General features: G+C 38.4%; 1 protein-coding gene across 15 annotated transcripts in view; it reads right to left on the minus strand.

The window, feature by feature from the left end:
* LOC129729905 (voltage-dependent L-type calcium channel subunit beta-1) overlaps positions 1-18590 on the minus strand; it is a 468159-nt gene that overhangs the window by 169943 nt on the left and 279626 nt on the right. The window lies entirely within an intron of this gene.

Consider the following 18590-nt stretch of genomic DNA (forward strand, 5'->3'; position numbering starts at 1 on the left):
TTCTGATAAAGCACTCAGATGTTCCCTTATTTTCCCCAGGAAATACGGAGAGTGCCTAACATCTTTCATCGATCGGAGAGCCTCAATGGAACTGAGACTGTCCGTAAAGATGAAATAATGGTCCGTGGGCATTTTTTCGATAATCCCTAGGGTGTACTGAATAGCAGCTAATTCTGCGACGTAAACAGAAGCAGGATTATCGAGCTTATGGGAGACGGTTAAATTGTTATTGGAGACACCGAAGCCAGTGGACCCATCGAGAAGTGATCCGTCAGTGTAGTACATATTGTCGCAGTTGATGTTTCGATATTTATTGGAAAACATTTTAGGGATCTGCTGCACGCGTAAATGATCCGGGATTCCACGAGTTTCTTCTATCATGGATGTATCGAAAAACACAGTAGAATCAGAAGTATTTGATAAGTCGACACGATTTGGAATATTCGAAGAAGGGTTAATATTTTGGGACATGTGATTGAAATACAATGTCATAAAACGAGTTTGAGAATTAAGTTCGATTAACCTTTCAAAATTTTCAATCACGGGACGGTTCAAGACCTCACATTTGATTAGAATACGAGAAGACAGGCTCCAGAAGCGGTTTTTCAATGGTAGTACTCCAGCTAAGAGCTCCAAACTCATCGTATGGGTCGATTGCATGCAACCCAAGGCGATACGCAAACAACGATATTGTATTCGCTCCAGTTTGATCAAATGTGTGTTTGCTGAGGAGCGGAAGCAGAAACACCCGTACTCAATAACAGACAGTATCGTTGTTTGGTAAAGCCTTATAAGGTCTCCTGGGTGGGCTCCCCACCATTGTCCGGTTATTGTACGAAGAAAATTCACTTTTGTTGACATTTTTTCATCAGATACCTCACGTGACAACCCCAGGTGCCTCTAGAGTCGAACCAGACACCAAGATATTTGTGTACCAAAACCTGAGAAATCGTTTTACCCATTAATTGTGTTTGAAGCTGAGCAGGTTCATGCTTCCTAGAAAAAACTACTATCTCAGTCTTCTCCGGAGAGAATTCGATACCTAGCTGTAAAGCCCAAGCAGACAAATTGTCCAAGGTATCTTGCAATGGTCCTTGCAAATCAGCAGCTTTGGCTCCTGTAACAGAGACCACGCTGTCGTCGGCAAGTTGTCTTATCGTGCATGAATTTGCCAGGCATTCGTCGATGTCATTTACATAAAAGTTGTAAAAAAGGGGGCTTAAACATGAGCCCTGGGGAAGACCCATGTAGCTAATGCGAAAAGTTGCCAAATCGCCGTTCAAAATTGGAGAAAATTCTTGTCGGTGAAGTTTACCCGAAAGAATGTCAGTAGAAACGGAATCAAAAGCCCCCTTAATGTCCAAGAACGCAGACGCCATTTGTTCTTTGCGAGCATACGCCAGCTGAATATCTGTTGAAAGCAACGCAAGACAATCATTCGTCCCTTTGGCGCGGCGGAAGCTAAATTGAGTATCTGATAGTAGACCATTTGATTCGACCCAATGGTCTAAACGACGGAGTATCATTTTTTCCATCAATTTCCGGATACAGGATAGCATTGCAATCGGCCTATAAGAGTTGTGATCAGAAGCTGGTTTCCCTGGTTTTTGGATGGCGATCACCCTCACTTGCCTCCAATCCTGCGGTACAATGTTTTGCTCCAGGAACTTATTGAACAAGTTCAACAAGCGCCTCTTGGCATTGCCGGGTGGATTCTTCAACAAGTTGAATTTGATTCTATCTAACCCAGACGCGTTATTGTTACAGGACAGGAGGGCAACTGAAAATTCTGCCATCGTAAAAGGTGATTCTATCGCGTCGTGACCAAAATCAAACGTGGCGAGGGAAGAAGTTCTATTAAATCAAAGAGCAGCCGTTGCCCAACCTGTGCTCTGGGAGGAATATATATTGAGGCAATACAAAGCTCTTTACCTTGTATTGTCATTTGACATGCGACAACTTCGATGCCTGGAATCGAGGGGAGGTTAATACGATAGAAAGAATAGCACTTTTTAATCCCTAAAAGTACTCCTTCATATGGGGTGTCTCGATCAAGGCGAATAATATTAAAATCATGGAAGTTGAGATCAATATTTGAAGTAAGCCAAGTTTCATTAAGGGAAAATGCATCGCATTTGTTTTTATTTATCAAAACTTTAAACGAATCAATTTTTGGTAAAATACTTCTACAATTCCACTGTAAGATAGAGATAGAATCCTTCATATACGCGATTGAATTAGGCATCGAAGGATACAATCGCTGCAAGGAGGGGCCATTGGGCAGTCAACTGCTTCAAAAATGATCTAACTGTTGGGAGGAATGCTGTAAGAAAAATCTTAATTGGATCGGGTACATTGAAATTTTCAAAAATCCAGTCCACAATGTCAGAAAATTTCACTAATCCAGAGTTTGCTTCATCAACTGGATGTGCAAAAGGAACAACTGGGGTTTTAGATGTTCCTGGCAGTGCTGGGAACTCCTTCTGGGACTTTAAATTTGCAAGCCCAGGAGGAGTTTGCTTCGGTTTTTCCGCAGCACTGTTTGGTTTGTTCGTACTTTTCATTACACTTCGGGAAATCTTAGGACCTTTACGGGGAAGTTTAGGAGAAGAAACATTTTTCCTCTTCCTAGACTCCCCAGGTTTTGCATAAGATGTTCCCGCTGATGAATCGTCAGAATCGGTTTCATCAGAGGACAACAGATCAAAGGGGTTCGATGTTATGGTAGAAGTGGTCACGGTCTTCTTCAGCATCTCAGCATAAGAACGCTTTGAACGCTCCTTAAGTGACCGCTTGATTTTATCTCTGCGCTGCATGTACACCGGGCATGTGGAGAGCTCATGCTGGTTTTCCCCACAGTGAATACATTTTTCAGCATTAACACTGCAAGAATCTTCCGCATGAGTCTCCCCACACTTGCTACATCGTGCCTTATTGCAGCAGTAAGCGGCTGTGTGGCCTAGCTGCTTGCAATTGGTGCAATTCATATTACGGGGTACATACAATCGCACAGGCAGACGAACCCGGTCGATCGAGACGTGGCTAGGGAGTGCAGATCCGGCAAACGTAACGCGAAACGAGTCTGACGGAGTGTAAACTTTTTTACCGCCGACGAGAGACATGAACCGCAATTGCTTACAATCCAAAATCTTCGCCTGTGTTTCGGTATTTTTGAAGCAACCGGTTGCGCTTTTTAGGATACACTCGACAGACAGACTCGAATCGGTTATGACACCGTCGATCTCCACGTCTCGTGCGGGTATGTAAACGCGATACTCGCGTGTGAAGAGCTCAGAGCAAGCAAGAGCATTGGCCTGTGTCAGATCACTGACCACGACACGGAGTTTGTTAGGTCGGACCTTGGAAATTTCGGTCACGGCCTTGTACCCCTTCGTCAGGTCTTTAGCAATTTGCAGTATGTTTAAACGCTTTGAATTCACTCCTGCCTTTGGACGAAAATAAACAGTATAGCTGCCCTGTTGAGATCCGTCCGGGTAAAGCCTGGGGCGAGGGGGGACTGGAGAATGAACAGGGGAGGGGGTAACAGAAGGGTCAGGGTCAGGGGGGTTCGGGGATGGTGGCACGGGAGGCGAGGGATCTATATCCATTGCGCTAAATGTAGCGCACTAGCGCACTAGCGCCGACAAGAACACGTACCTCTTTACTTCTTCCTTCCAGCAGTGGTTGTCCGATCGTTCGAAGCTGCACCCAAAGCAGCCAGCAGCACCAGTACAGCAGCACCAATACAGCCACCAGCAGTGAGCCGGGTGTGAGATCACTCAGCACAGCGACACGGACTCGACTGTCAACTGATGGGCTTGGATTAAAAAGATCTATTCACGGTGCACAGATCAAAACTGCAGCTGGTATTTTGCACCAATACAGCCAAAGTTGTGAGCCGGGTACAGAACGTATCGACACAACTCACAATCTAGTTGGCCTTTAGCGCGAATAATACACTCTTTTGTTTGGCTATTCGTACACACGGACCGGATTGTAATAGAACGACCACTTTGCACGTCCGTTTCTGTCGAGTGTTCGACGCGGAATGTGTTGAACGTTATATCGGCATTAGTTTTGAAAACTAACAGTTTGCTTATTTTATCTCAAATAATTGAAGCTAAAACATACTCTTTATAAAAAAGTAGAAGGGTGGTATCCAAGACACGACCGCATGGTTTACGTAGGACTGCATAGTTTATATATATTTCCTTTTGAGGCTCTGTTCGATTTGAACTTCTGGCGAATATGTTTAAGCACATTTTTTAGTTTTCTTGATTTTTTTTAACCTATTTAAGCCCAACATCCTCCATAAGAAAGGTATTTTGGTTCTTTATGTTGCCGTAGCGGATGACGAGAATCGGTAAAACGGTTCCTGAGATATGATCGGAACATGTTCCGGTAATTTAATGATTATGATCAAAACAATACTATGCCTCTAGTTACTTGGGTAATAATATCAAGTATCTAGGTCGTCAGCCCAAATTCATCAAGCGATACCTCAAACGACTTGGAACCAAAACTAATTCATTGGTGGCCATATCAACTGTTAAGGTCGTCTTTGGCCACTAAAAAAGTAAAAAAAGTCATGAAAACAGAACCGTTCGATTTTGGCAACAGAAAAAGACCAGCATGTTGTTAAAATCAGACGGTGTCTGTATTTTGATTATTTATTTGCAGCACTCTAGTTTAGAAGAAAAAATATTCTCTTTAACTTCATTCTGACACAGTTAATTTTCTTCAATACGCGAAAAATAGTCTACCTTCTATACAAATCTAAATTGAGTACGGTTTGGTAGAAATCAAACTTCCTTCTACATTTATTTTTCTTGTGAAAGATAGCTCACTCAACACAGATAGATCACAAAGCGGCAAAGATGTCACATAAAAGTTTTTTTCCTGCAGTCAATTCGTGGAAAAAATAACGATAAAGAATTACAGTTTTTAGTCGAAAATATATATTCACAGAAAATTTAAAATTGACATAAAATTTTATGAACATGGTCAATTTAAATATTATGAGTAAACAGAATTAGATCAATCAGTTTCAAGATACCAAAAAACAACGAAGATGTCATATTTGAAAGTCTGTTATCTTCAAAAATATACCTGACCAGAATGATAAACAACATTAGCCTCAGCATTAATTTTTGCATAGTGTTGTTCAATTACCAGTAAGGTAATATTTTGAAACTGCTAATGTAAAACAAATTCTCATTGAAAAATACAAATAACATACAAATGTGGGAGCTCTAATATCATGATGAAATGAATTTGGTTTTCCTCTATACCGACACCGCGGTATGCAACTAGGATTGTCATATTGAATTTAATTCATTTAGCTAGCAAAATAAAATCATCAGTACAGCTCGTTTTATTACTTATTCAAAGATCTGTACGGAGCATTTTTTTTGTTGTTTTTTATTGCTTTATTAAGGTGGCTTTCAGCATTCTGGTTTTCTATTGTCTTTTAAATAGATACTTCATATTTAGTTATTTGAATAAATTTGAGAAAAACAGAGTGTAAAGTTCAAAAACAAACAACGCATTTCATCTGTACATTGCACCAAATTGATATACCCTGCCATCTGCTTTCACCGATACGTACATAATTTTGTTGTTCCACGCGGCGCAGTGTATTTTGCGGCACCCAAATAGCCATATTGAATTCTGATATATGCTTCTATACGAATCAAAAAAAAGATGATGATAATTCAATTCGATTGTGTTCCAGATCGCAAAACGATACCTACGCATTAGCCCAACACGCCTCATTGTGTGTCGATAGCGGCAATGTAGGGGTACTGGGGGTGAGCCCGGCCTCCTAAGGAAAATGATTCTTTGGTAGCACTTGATGGCGAATATTGTTATATTTCTTTCACAGAATCATTGGTCAGATTGTTTCTATACGATATGAAGGTTTTCAGTACTTTCAAACTGTTATTTTACAAGGAATAGTGAAGTTTTAAAACTAAGATAAAAACGACGTTTAGCAATCAGTGCGGGTGAAACCGGCACCCCTTGGAGGTAACACCGGCACCTAAGTTTGTTCATGAATTTACTCGAATTAACTGAACCAATTTGCATTCGGAAACCGCCGAATGAGAGATCTTACATTTCTGTATGTTGATTTTGGTTGTTGTCGGTTAGCTGGTTCTGGGCAGATTCCCAGAACAAGTTCCGGTGAACATTATGTATAAACAATGAAGGAATTTGATACTCGGCAAGCCTATTATGTGGCACGTTAAATCATATTATTAACTAGTTTCATTGAAGCCAGGAACACATTCACCACACCGGAGCATATCTTAAATACCACCGGAAAAGCCGTCAGTTTTGTGACTTGATTCAGTACATTTGACACCTCTAATAACCCTTGGAATCCTTCATAAATCACAGAAGAGCTTGAGTGCATGGTTCTAAGTCGATTAATTAATTTATTTATCAGCGAGACATCGGTAATAGATGAGAAATATGTCTCAGTAACATCCACCTAGCCTCAGCCCATGTCGGGCTAACCCCACTCACTGGGTGACGGTGTTACCCCGACAGCACACATTTTTTGCCTTTCTCCTAGAAAGGTATAGCAATCACTTGCAAAACCGAAAGTATAAAAGTGCTCCAAAGGGCCAAATGGCATATATCACTCGACTCAGCTCGACGAGCTAAGCATTTTCTGTATGTGTGTGTGTGTGTGTGTGTGTGTGTGTGTGTGTGTGTGTGTGTGTGTATGTGTGTGTATGTGCAGATTTTTATTCTCACTCACTTTTCTCAGAGATGGCTGGACCGATTTTCATGAAATTAACTGCAAATGAAAGGTCTTATTGCCCCATAAGACCCTATTGAATTTCATTGTAATCAGATTTTTAGTTTAGAGGTTATGTTTAAAAATGTGAAAATCATGAAACATCAATATCTCAGAAGCTGCACAACCGATTTGAACAAAATTGGTCTCAAAAGAACGGACTACATAGAAAACCCTTAAGTTTTGAATTTCATAAAGATTGAACTTGTGGTTCAAAAGTTATGAAAAGAAACGTGTTCTGAAGACTGTTTGATCTCACTCATGTTTCTCAGAGATTGCTGTACCGATTTTCATAAAGTCAGTGTCAAATGGAAGGTCTAATTGCCCCATAAGACCCAATTGATTTGTTTTGCAGTCGGACTATTACTTTGCCTGTTATGTTTAAAAATGTGAAATCCAGCTATGCAAAGGAACATATTCCGAAGACTACTTGGACTCACTCACTTTTCTCAGAGATGGCCGACCCGATTTCCACAAAATTAGTGTCAAATGAATGTTCTAGCTGCCTCAGAAGACCATATTGAATTTTACTGTAATCGAAATGTAACTTCATTTGCAATGTGCCGACTTGTGAAAATCACGAAACTTCATTATCTCAGAAACTACACAACCGATTTGATTATTATTATCAGATGAGCGGGCTAGTTAAGGGTTAACTGATGAATTATGATTGAACACGTGGTTTCAAAGTTTGGCTGCCCTACACGTTCCCATTTCATTTGATTATAATCGAACTTAAGTAACCGTTATGTATTAAATTGTTGATAAAACAACGAAAGTCTATTATCTCAAAGATTACATGACTTATTTGAACATAACTAGTGTCATACGAACGAGTCATCTCTCAAACTTACAAATAACAAACTTCATAACAATTTGATATGTGGCTCAAAAGTTATGGAAAGAAGAGAAATTCAAAGACTATTTAAACCTATACCTGCTTTGATCGATATATGTGGCCTCAACATAATTTAAATGTGGTGTCGTACTATTTGAACGTTCCAAGTTCATTGATTCCTTGCGGTTTGTTTGAAGTCTGCAAATGCACGACGAATCGGCCATAGGATAAGATCAAAGTCAAATAACAAATCGTTTTAAATGATTGGTTTTATCGAAATGACAACATCCTCGTCTTTTGGCTTTTGTACATCGCCTTAATTCTGAATATATTCATATTGGGTGGTATTCTGTCATTATCAGCAGACTTTCTGGCATCAATCTGACACCGGAAATACCCATATTGGGAGGTATTTTTGGTTGTTTTCCAGAAACTAAAAGTGGTCGTCTTCAAATTCAAAATAGTGTCCAGGGTCAATGTTTGGTTTCTATGCATCATCTCGTTTACGGAAATATCCATATTGAGTATTATTCGGTCATTTCCGACTGTTGCCTATAAGTTGCCATTTAAAAAAATAAGTTGCCAATTCAAAATGGTGCCTGAGGTCAATTGTTGGCTCCTTGCATCATTCTGGTTCCAGAGATACTCATATTGGATAGTATTTGTTTATTTTAGGCTGTTTTTCACAAACCGGTAGTCGCCATCTTGGATTTCAAAATGGTATTTAGGATACTGGTTAAAAAAAAAATCATATTGGGTGATATTTGGTCCTTTTGGACTGTTATTCAGAATCCGAAAGTCGTCATTTTGGACTTTAAAATTGTCTGTGAAATCAATTTCTGTCATCTGGGCGTAATTCTGGTTCCGAAAACATTCATATTGAATGGTATTTGGTCATTTCCGGCTGTTTGCCAGACACCGGAAGTCATCATCTTAAAATTCAAGATTGTGTCTGTGATCAATTTTTAGCTTCTGTGCATCTTTCTGGTTCCAGAAATACTAATATTTAATGGGAATCATCCATTTCAGGCTGTTTTCCAGAAACCGGAAGTTGCCATCTTACAATTCAAAATGTTGTCTGAAGTCGATTTGTGGCTCCAGTGCATCATTACGGTTCCGGAAATACCCATATTGGGTGGTATTTGGTCACTTGCCGCTGTTTTTCCGACACCGGAAGTCACCATTTTGGATTTCGTAATGGCATTTGGAGACAATTTCTGGATTTTGAACGGCATACTGGTTAAAGAAAAACTCATATTGGGTGGTATTTGGTCATTTTCTGCTGTTTTCAGAAACCGGAAGTCGCCATCTTACAATCCAAAATGTTGTCTGAGGTCGATTATGGAACATATTTGTTACTCTCTAAAAACATTCACCTGCCAATATGGTTCCATTTAGTTGATTAGTTCGCGAGATGTGCAAAAATTTGTGAAGAAACATGTACTTCCAGAAAAGGGAGGGGCGTCAAACCATTATGGACATATTTTTTTTACCTCTAAAAACATTCACATACCAAATTTGGTTGTATTTTCTTGATTAGTTCTTGAGCTGTGCGAAATTTGTGTTTCATTTTCATGGGATCCCTCCCTTATAGAAGAGGGAGTCTGGCTTCAAACCATTATGTACATATTTGTTACCACTAAAAACATTTACCTGCCAAATTTTGTTTCATTTGGTTGATTAGTTCTCGAGATGTGCACAAATTTGTGTTTCATCCAACTATTATGGACATATTAGTTACCCCTTAAAACATCCACATGCCAAATTCGGTTTCATTTGCTTGGTTTGTTCTTGAGTTGTGCAGAAATTTATGTTTCATTTGTATGGGACCCCTCCCTTCCAGAAGAGGGAGGGGTGTCAAACTATCATAGGAACCTTTATCGGCACCAAAAACTCCTACATACAAATTTTCACGTCGATCGGTTCGGTAGTTTTCGGGCCTATATGGATCAGACAGACTTGACTGCATTTTTATATGTAAAGATTACAACATCAATACTTTAGAACCTATAGAGTGAATATACATTTATTGGATTGAAGCGTTCATGTCAATCTATTTAAACAAATGAAAGTTTGAATGAGAAAGGCTGGGTCTGACCGCTAGGTGGATTAATTCAGGTTTTTAAAAAGATTATTTCTACAAATTATCGCTTCAATTTACCTCAGATCGAATTCCTGTGATTGCTAACAGTACAGTCAATAAATTGTAGAGCAACGAAAAATTATTTTAGTCTTTTCAAATGAATAAAAGCTTAAGTTCCACTCACGAAAAATTACATCTGTCTATGCATCAGCTGCAGTAGCGTATGTTTTGTCTATTATTTTGACGTTTGACGTTTCAAGGTGGCTTCGATGTCTAAAATATTAAATCCCAACGCAAACGGGGAACATTTTATTACTTTGGGGCAATTTTTTATTACTTATTGTGTCTTATGACTGCGCATTATACACAAATAGTAATAACCGAAAAGTAACAAAAATTATGACGGCCACACGCTTGTATGTGTTTCTGCAGGAGAACATACAGCCAAGCACCGCAATGCATGTGTTAGCAAAACTTCACTCGCTGCATTTGTATTGATGCAACGATCAGATTAATTTTTTTCCTTTTCATCCACACATAATGAGAATCTCTAATTAGAAACACTTTCGTTTCGTCCCGCAGTGTTTATTTGAAATGAAAATATGTTATACTGTCTGAACAGAGTTGCCGAAGTTGCGAATATTGTTCTGGATGGGCACGAATTTTGTATTTTCAAACAGGTGCAAATGAGTTTCCATTAAACAATGAGTATGTGTTTTGGATAGCTTGCAAGAAAGCGAATGTTTTTGTTTTTCTCTAACGCAGTTTACAGATCGTGATGTCAATTGAAGATGCATTCCAAGTCTTTGAAATCATCAACGTTTGCATACTCTATGACGGGGAAAATGCTGCTTGGCAGCTCTTGTCATATTCTTTCTCTACTCCGTATGCATACAACGAGCGAACTAATACACGCTCACCGGATGAATTGGAGATTGAAGGAACTTGTAACATGTGCAACATATGCGACGATGTGTGATTTTTTTTTCTTGAGATGGAAAGGGAGCAGTTTTTGACAGAAAAAATCGTGCATGTGGTTGAATTATTAGATAGTCGTACTCCCGTAACACGTGCTAAATATATGACAGTATGTGTTGTTACTTGACTGGGGAAGAATTTTATTGCCTTTTAGGTAATAGGTTTGTTACCTTAAAGGCAATTTTGCGCTATTGCTTCTAAAGTAATAAGGAAAAGTTTTGCGTGACCAACACTTCACATATTCCAAAACACAGTTAATTAGCGTTTTCTAGTAAAATCCTAGGGGTGACGGTCTTACCCTCAGTGCCGGGCTTACCCCCAGTACCCCTAGTCTTCCCTTGGCTTGTTAATATCGAGTTCTTCTGCACTAATAGACGGCAAGCAGGCTTTCGAAAACACCGACTCTTCTATCATTTTCCCCTGATAAAATAATATGCCAGAACGATCAAGTTAGCCGATGAAAATATCGCAATCGTTCGTTGGGGAATCCTGTTTTGTACTCAATGTTTTATCGTGCTGTTTTGCAGCATGAATCCTAGGTTCGCTATTATATATATACTCTTTTTGAACGGAGGTAGAAAAAACTGATCAGAGTAACACCTGATTGACAATTTGTGCCGATCGGGTGGATTTGCTCTGCTTACAAATGTGTAGTGTCATTTCGTGCTCTGCCAGCTACGGTGCTAACCATGAGGCAATGTTATCTGTTGTTTGATATTCGCTTTGACGGCGTTGCCGATATTTGTTTGGTTTTTGCAGGCGAACAAGAAAGGAGGAAATATTTTTGCTTTTATCATCGCGCACTTTTAGATAATTACATATGAAAGTTCGCGTGGATGCGAACAGCCTTTAAAATCTGTTTTAAGACTGTCAACGCAAAATGCTATTATATCAATGTTTTCTAGCAGCCAAGCTTTGTTAGCTGCATTATTTAGGCAAAGCATAGGAAATCCTACAACACTCGAGAGCAACTCAATTCTAAAAAGAATTCGTTTCTAACCCCAATTGGATTTTTAATTTTTACTCCGTCGAGAACTGAGCAGCTGAAATCAGTGCTCACTCAATCGGAGATGTGTAAGTTAATGTTTTTTGTTTGCACCGTGAATCACAGTGCTCTTTCTTGCATTGCATTTATAAAAGTTCGTGGTTGTAAAAATGGCTACCTTTGATGTTTTTTTCTTAAGAGCTGTATCAAATCAAGCAAAACTATGAGTTGAATGCATATGCCGCACGTGTTTGCTGCCTACTAGTTTCAAGAGCAATATTTTACATCTTCACATTTCAACGAAGAGGAGTATTCAGAAGCCTGACGGCAAGTGACCAGCAGCGCTCTAGTAATACATTGCTCGGTGCAGTACTGTTGCCTGTGCTAGCATGTTTTCCTTCAAGACATCAGTTTTAAAAACATTCTAAAAGCGCAGAACGAGCTTTCCGAAAAAGCTTCACCTTCATGACATCAAAATAGTCTAAGCTCATGGAGGCAAACATTAGTTGACCTATAGGGACGGGGAGATTCTGTAAATTTTTTTTTTGCCACTGCTATACAGGATATCACAGCAGGCAGTTGGTATCTACTCATGAAGTCTGTGCCAGGCGTGCTCGCATGTGATTGGTACATTGTTCGTGAAAACTCGACCTTGAAACTTTTTTGAAATTTTCACTGTTTAACAATGAAGTGATAATGATAACCGAAGAATCACAAAATTGACCATCAATTTATCAATCCAACGAACGGTTACATCAGTATAACCGTTTGAAATCTTTCATTCAGACGTTACATGTTGGTTTTAGCTTCAGCAGAATGTATCTCGATATTCTCGATATAGTGCGGTTAGACGTAGTCTTACGTCAAAAAAGTGTCTTAAATTTCTCAATCGTGCATTAAATTTACCAAAATTATTTTGTTATAACTTTAAGTTTACAAACAAAAAAATTTTTTATTTCGTTGGATTATTTTTAAGTGTATGCCTTAACGCAGTTGCACTGTTCGGGAATTACTCTTAAGGTTAACGCATAAGAGTTACACTGCCAAAAACGTAAACATTCTTCTAGCAACTAACATTGCTTTTTGGGATTTTCGAGAATGTGAGAAAGTTTCTGAAGTTCTGAGGAAAAAATCACATGGAACTGCTGTTTATGGGCAGCATAGTAACGATAAATTACCTCACAAACACGAATAACAAGCGCAAATTGACGACATAGAAAAAGCATTCGACAGTGTTTGGCGTAAAGGTTTGATTGCGAAATTGCAAACTTTTAATTCTCCAATTTTCCTAAACAAAACCTGTCAGAGCAGGTGTGTCTCAAGGTTCAACCTTGGGTACAGTCCTGTACAACATTTTTACTTCAGATCTTCCTGATTTGCCTCCAAAATGCAAAAAGTCACTGTTCTGCGATGACACAAGCATTTCCGTAAAAGAAAAAAGTCTTCATGTCATATGCAGTCGATTGCAGAAAAGCTTAGATATTTTTCTTCCTACTTGCAAGAGTAGAAAATCTCTTCCAATGCTTCTAAAACTCAAATGATATTTTTTTCCCATGAGATTAGGGCTTCTTTCCTCAAGCCAAACAATAATCACATTGTCAAGTTTCAATATTACATCCGAGCCTTCTTCTGTATTCTAGTAACCTTTTCAGAAAATGTAATCCGCCATGTACGGTTTAAAAATTTGCGACGGACTTCATATTTGGATTGTGGACGTCATCTTGATATCGAAAATATACATATTGCAGAGCATATTTTCGTTTTTCACAAAATTCTGAAACCGGAAGTCATCATATTGAATTAAAAAATGTCGTTGGACTTTTATTTCTGGTTTCTAAAAGTCATCCTGGTTCCGGAAATACCAATGTTTGGAAGTTTGTAAACGTTTTCTACAGTTGTAAACAGTTTCCCAGAAACCAAAAGTCGCCATCTTTGATTTAGAAAAACATCGGACATCATATTCCGGTCCCTAGACATCAACTTCTGGCCATGACCGACCGAGGGCATGAAAGTTATCGTACCTATTCAAAAAGTTCCCATAGGGCACTAAAAGACCTGACTTTCTTATAAATTAAGACCCCTTCCCTCTTTGATAGCTGCCCCTTTCTCTTTTCGACATCATGTTCCGGTATCTGGAAATCAATTTCCGGTCTCCAGACATGACCAAAGGCCTAACAACTATCGTATTCATTCAGAAAGTTCCCATAATGCATGAAAAAACTCTTATTTGAGCGATGCTCTTAACCAAATTTTAATTCGGTAGTAGTTGAGCTTCAGGAACTTTTTCAAACATATTTTATATCCAAAACGCCTAATTGGAGAGTCCAATTATCTATATTACCAAATTATGCAAGAAATATGCCAATAAATCGTTCCAAAAACGGATCAAAGTAGGTTGGATGTTTTGAAACACTTCTCTAGAAACATTTGCACAAAAGCCGATTTTCATAAAAGGCCAATATTTGGAAATATATGATCGATTTTCGTATGACGACGTCATTCCGATTCCGAAAATACACATATTGCCAAGTATATAATTAAATTATTAATTTTCGCAGATTTCCAGAAATCGAAAGTCGGCAACCTAAGTTTCAAAGTATCGTCAGACACCGATAACCGGTTCTTAAGAGTCATTTTTGCTCCGAAAATACCAACATTAGGGGGTTTGTGAGCGTTTTCCACAGTTTTAAATGGCTTCCCCGAAACCGGAAGTCGCCATCTTGGATTGAAAATAGCATCGAACATCAAGTTTCGGTCTCTGGACATCAACTTGAAATCGAATTTAGGCCTTCGAGAGTTATACTGGAACATACATACATACATACATACATACAAAACTTCTCTTTTATATAAATAGAAGAAGAAGATAGAAGATAGAAAGATAAGTTATCAATTTAGTTAAACAGGGGGACGGGGGGGGGGGGGGGGTTGTCAATAGACCACGCACGGGGTTGGGTGGGTTAACGAAATGATCACGTGGTCTTTATTCCTGACTTATAATTTATTGTTGTCACCAACTGAAGAATGAAGCTTCTGCATTTCAGAAATATAGAATGTACTGAAAGTTTAATAATAAAACCTAAATTAATCCACCTAGCGGTCAGACCCAGCCTTTCTCATTCAAACTTATTATTTGTGAAAATAGATTTACATGAACACTTCATTCCAATAAATGTATATTCACTCTTTAGGTTCTAAAATATTGATGTTGTAATCTATACATATAAAAATGCAGTCCGGTCTGTCTGTCTGATCCATATAGGCTCGAAAACTACCGGCCCGATCGACGTGAAAATTTGTATGTAGGGGTTTTTGGTGCCGATAAAGGTTCCTAGGATAGTTTGAGACCCCTCTCTCTTCTGGAAGGGAGGGGTCTCATACAAATGAAACATAAATTCCTGCACAACTCAAGAACAAACTAAGCAAGTCAAACCGAATTTGGTATGTGGATATTTTAAGGGGTAACAAATATGTCCATAATAGTTGGACGCCCCTCCCTTTTCTGAAAGGGAGGGGTTTCATACAAATGAAACACAAATTTCGCACAGCTCAAGAACCAATCAAGAAAATACAACCAAATTTGGTATGTGAATGTTTTTAGAGGTAACAAATATGTTCCATAATCGACCTCAGGCAACATTTTGGATTGTAAGATGGCAACATCCGGTTTCTGGAAAGCAGCCAAAAATGGCCGATTCCCACCCAATATAATAATATCCGGATCTAGAATGATACACAGGAGCTCAAATGGATCACAGATACCATTTTGAATTCTAAGATGGCGACTTTCGGTTTCTAAAAAACAGCAGAAAATGACCAAATACCACCCAATATGAGTATCTCCAGAGCCAGAAGGTTGCCAGAAGGTAAAAATTTACCTCAGACACCATTATGAACTGTAGGATGGCAACTTTTGGTTTCTGGAAAACAGACAAAAATGGCCGATTTCCGTCCAACATGAGTATCTCCGGATCTATAATGATACACAGCAGCTGAAATCGACCACAGAGCCCATTTTGGATTCTAGGTTGGCGATTTTCGGTTCCTGGGAAACAGTCGAAAATGATCGAATAACACCCAATATGGGTGTTTCTTCAACCAGAATGACGCTCAGAGGCCAGAAATTATCTTAAATACCTTTTTAAAATCCAAGATGGCGACTTCCGGTTTGTGAAAAACAACCTAAAATAACCAAATACTATCCAATATGAGTATCTCTGGAACCAGAATGATGCAATGAGCTAACAATTGACCTCAGGCACCATTTTAAACTGCTCAATGGCAACTTCTAGGAAACAGTCGAAAATGAACGAATAATACTCAATATAGATATTTCCGTAATCAAGATGATGCATAGAAACCAAACATTGACTCTGGACACCATTTTGAATTTAAAGACGACCATTTTTAGTTTCTGGAAAACAACCAAAATAAGTAAATACCTCCCAATATGGGTAATACTGGTGTCTGATTGATGCCAGAAAATCTGCTGAAAATTATCAAATACCACCAATCATTTCAAACAATTTGTTATTTGACTTTGATCATATCCTATGGCCGATTCGTCATGCGTTTGTAGATTTTAAACACATCGCAAGGAATCAATGTATTTGGAAAGTTCGAATAGTACGACACCACATTTAAATGATGTTTAGGCCACATATCGATCGAGGCAGGTCTAGTTTCGAATAGTCTTTAAAATTTCTTTTCTTTCTGTAACATTTGAGCCACATATCAAATTGTTATGAAGTTTGTTATTTGTAAGTTTGAGAGATGATTCGTTCGTATGACACTAGTTATGTTCTAATAAGTCATGTAATCTTAGAGATAATAGATTTTCGTTGTTTTATTAACAACTAGCTGAATGTACCCGGCCTTGCTCGTGTAAAAATTTCTGCTTTTTTCATAATTTTCTATATTTCCATATATTTTTTCCAGCCCGAGCATTTCAAATAATATTTCTATTTTAGTAATAAACTTGTTTATATACCACCTTTTTCGTTGATTCACAATCGATGCGGAGGCATTCCAATTGGGTCGAGTGAGTTCAAAAATTCCGTTGGATAATGGATTGCCTCATCAGATTCTTCGACGGTATCGATTAACTTACAATAAACTCAAATTACACTGAAATTACATAATCAATAGCCTAACCTCACCTCTGATAGTTAAAATTATTTCTTGCTATGTCTTCTCGTTTTACTTTTTTTGTGTAAACAATAACAATATCATCGTTATAGTTGAACATCAGTCTTCATGAATTATTTAATAATTTGGAGATACGGGGACTATCTTCAGATTTTTCTCAAGTTTTGAATAACTTCCAGTGCAGAAAAAAACCTTCGCTATACCAAACGTTCGGACACCAATTTTCGGTTTTGGGGAATCAGCTCTGACTTATGAACCTAATATCAGGGAGTATTTGAATATTTTTCTTCAGGAATTTGCAAATAGCGTTGGACGCCCGTTGTCATTTTCTGAACATAGTTCTCTTTCTAGAAATAGGTCGCTTTTTACGCGTTTTTTTTGCGCGACTTTTTTTACGCGGATTCCGGAATTTACGCGGTTTTTTTACGCGGATTCCGGAATTTACGCGGTTTTATTTTACACGGATTCCGGAAATTACGCGGTTTTTTTACGCGGTATGTATCCCCCGCGTGAAAAGTTGCTTCAGTGTATTGGCATTAGTTAACCATTTTACTTAGTTTTACACAGCTTGACAGAAAGCAGAAATCGCGGAATTGATTTCTAAACAACGTTTCAATATTACGTCCAAGCCTTCTTCTGTATTCTAGTAACCTTTCCAGGAAATGTAATCCGCCATGCACGATTTAAAATTTTGGGCCGGAGATGAATATTTGGATTCTGGACGTCATCTTGAATTCGAAAATATACATATTGCAGAGCATATATTCGTTTTTCATAAAACTCTAAAACCGGAAGTCGCCATATTGAATTTCAAAAATGTCATGGGATTTTTAGTTCTGCTTTCTAAAAGATCCGGGTTCCGGAAAAACCAATGTTTGGAGGTTTGTAAACGTTTTCTACAGTTGTATACAGCTTCCCAGAAACCAAAAGTCGCCAAAAACATCGGGAATCATGTTCCGGTCCCAAGACATCAACTTCTGGCCATGACCGACCGAGGCCATGGAAGTTATCGTACCTCTTCAAAAAGTTTCCATAGGCCACTAAAAGACCTGATTATCTTATAAATTAAGACCCCCTCCCTCTTTGATAGCTGCTCCTTTTTCTTTTCGACATCATGTTCCGGTCTCCAGATATGACCAAAGGCCTAAAAACCATCGTATTCATTCAGAAAGTTCCCATAATGCATGAAAATAGATTTTTCGATCAATTAAGACCCTCTCCTCCTTTGGGGGTTGCACCTCCTTCTTCACACTATTTCTATGACCACTTTCTCTGTACAAAGAACACGTATGTCAAATTTGGTTAAAATCGATACAATCATTCGAGAGTTATGCTGGAACATACATACATACATACAAAACTTTTTTTTAAATAAATAGCTGGATTGTAGGAGCTCTTATCTTATTTGATCGATGCTCTTAACCAAATTTTTATTCGGTAATAGTTGAGCTTCAGCAACTTTTCCAAACACATTTTTTATCCAAAACGCTAAACTGGACTCTCCGTTATCAAATTATGCAATAAATATGTCAAGAAATCGTTCCAAAAACGGATTAAAGCAGGTTGGATGTTTTGGAACACTTCTCTAGAAACATTTGCACGAAAGCCGATTTTCGGCTGCAAACAGACGTCACTACGTTTCAAAAAAGGCCATTATTTGGAAATATATGATCGATATTCATATGACGACGTCATTCCGATTCTGAAAATACCCATATTGCCAAGCATATAATTCAATTATTAATATTCACAG

Source organism: Wyeomyia smithii, chromosome 3, assembly GCF_029784165.1.
Source record: "Wyeomyia smithii strain HCP4-BCI-WySm-NY-G18 chromosome 3, ASM2978416v1, whole genome shotgun sequence".
In the NCBI taxonomy this organism is placed as follows: domain Eukaryota; kingdom Metazoa; phylum Arthropoda; class Insecta; order Diptera; family Culicidae; genus Wyeomyia; species Wyeomyia smithii.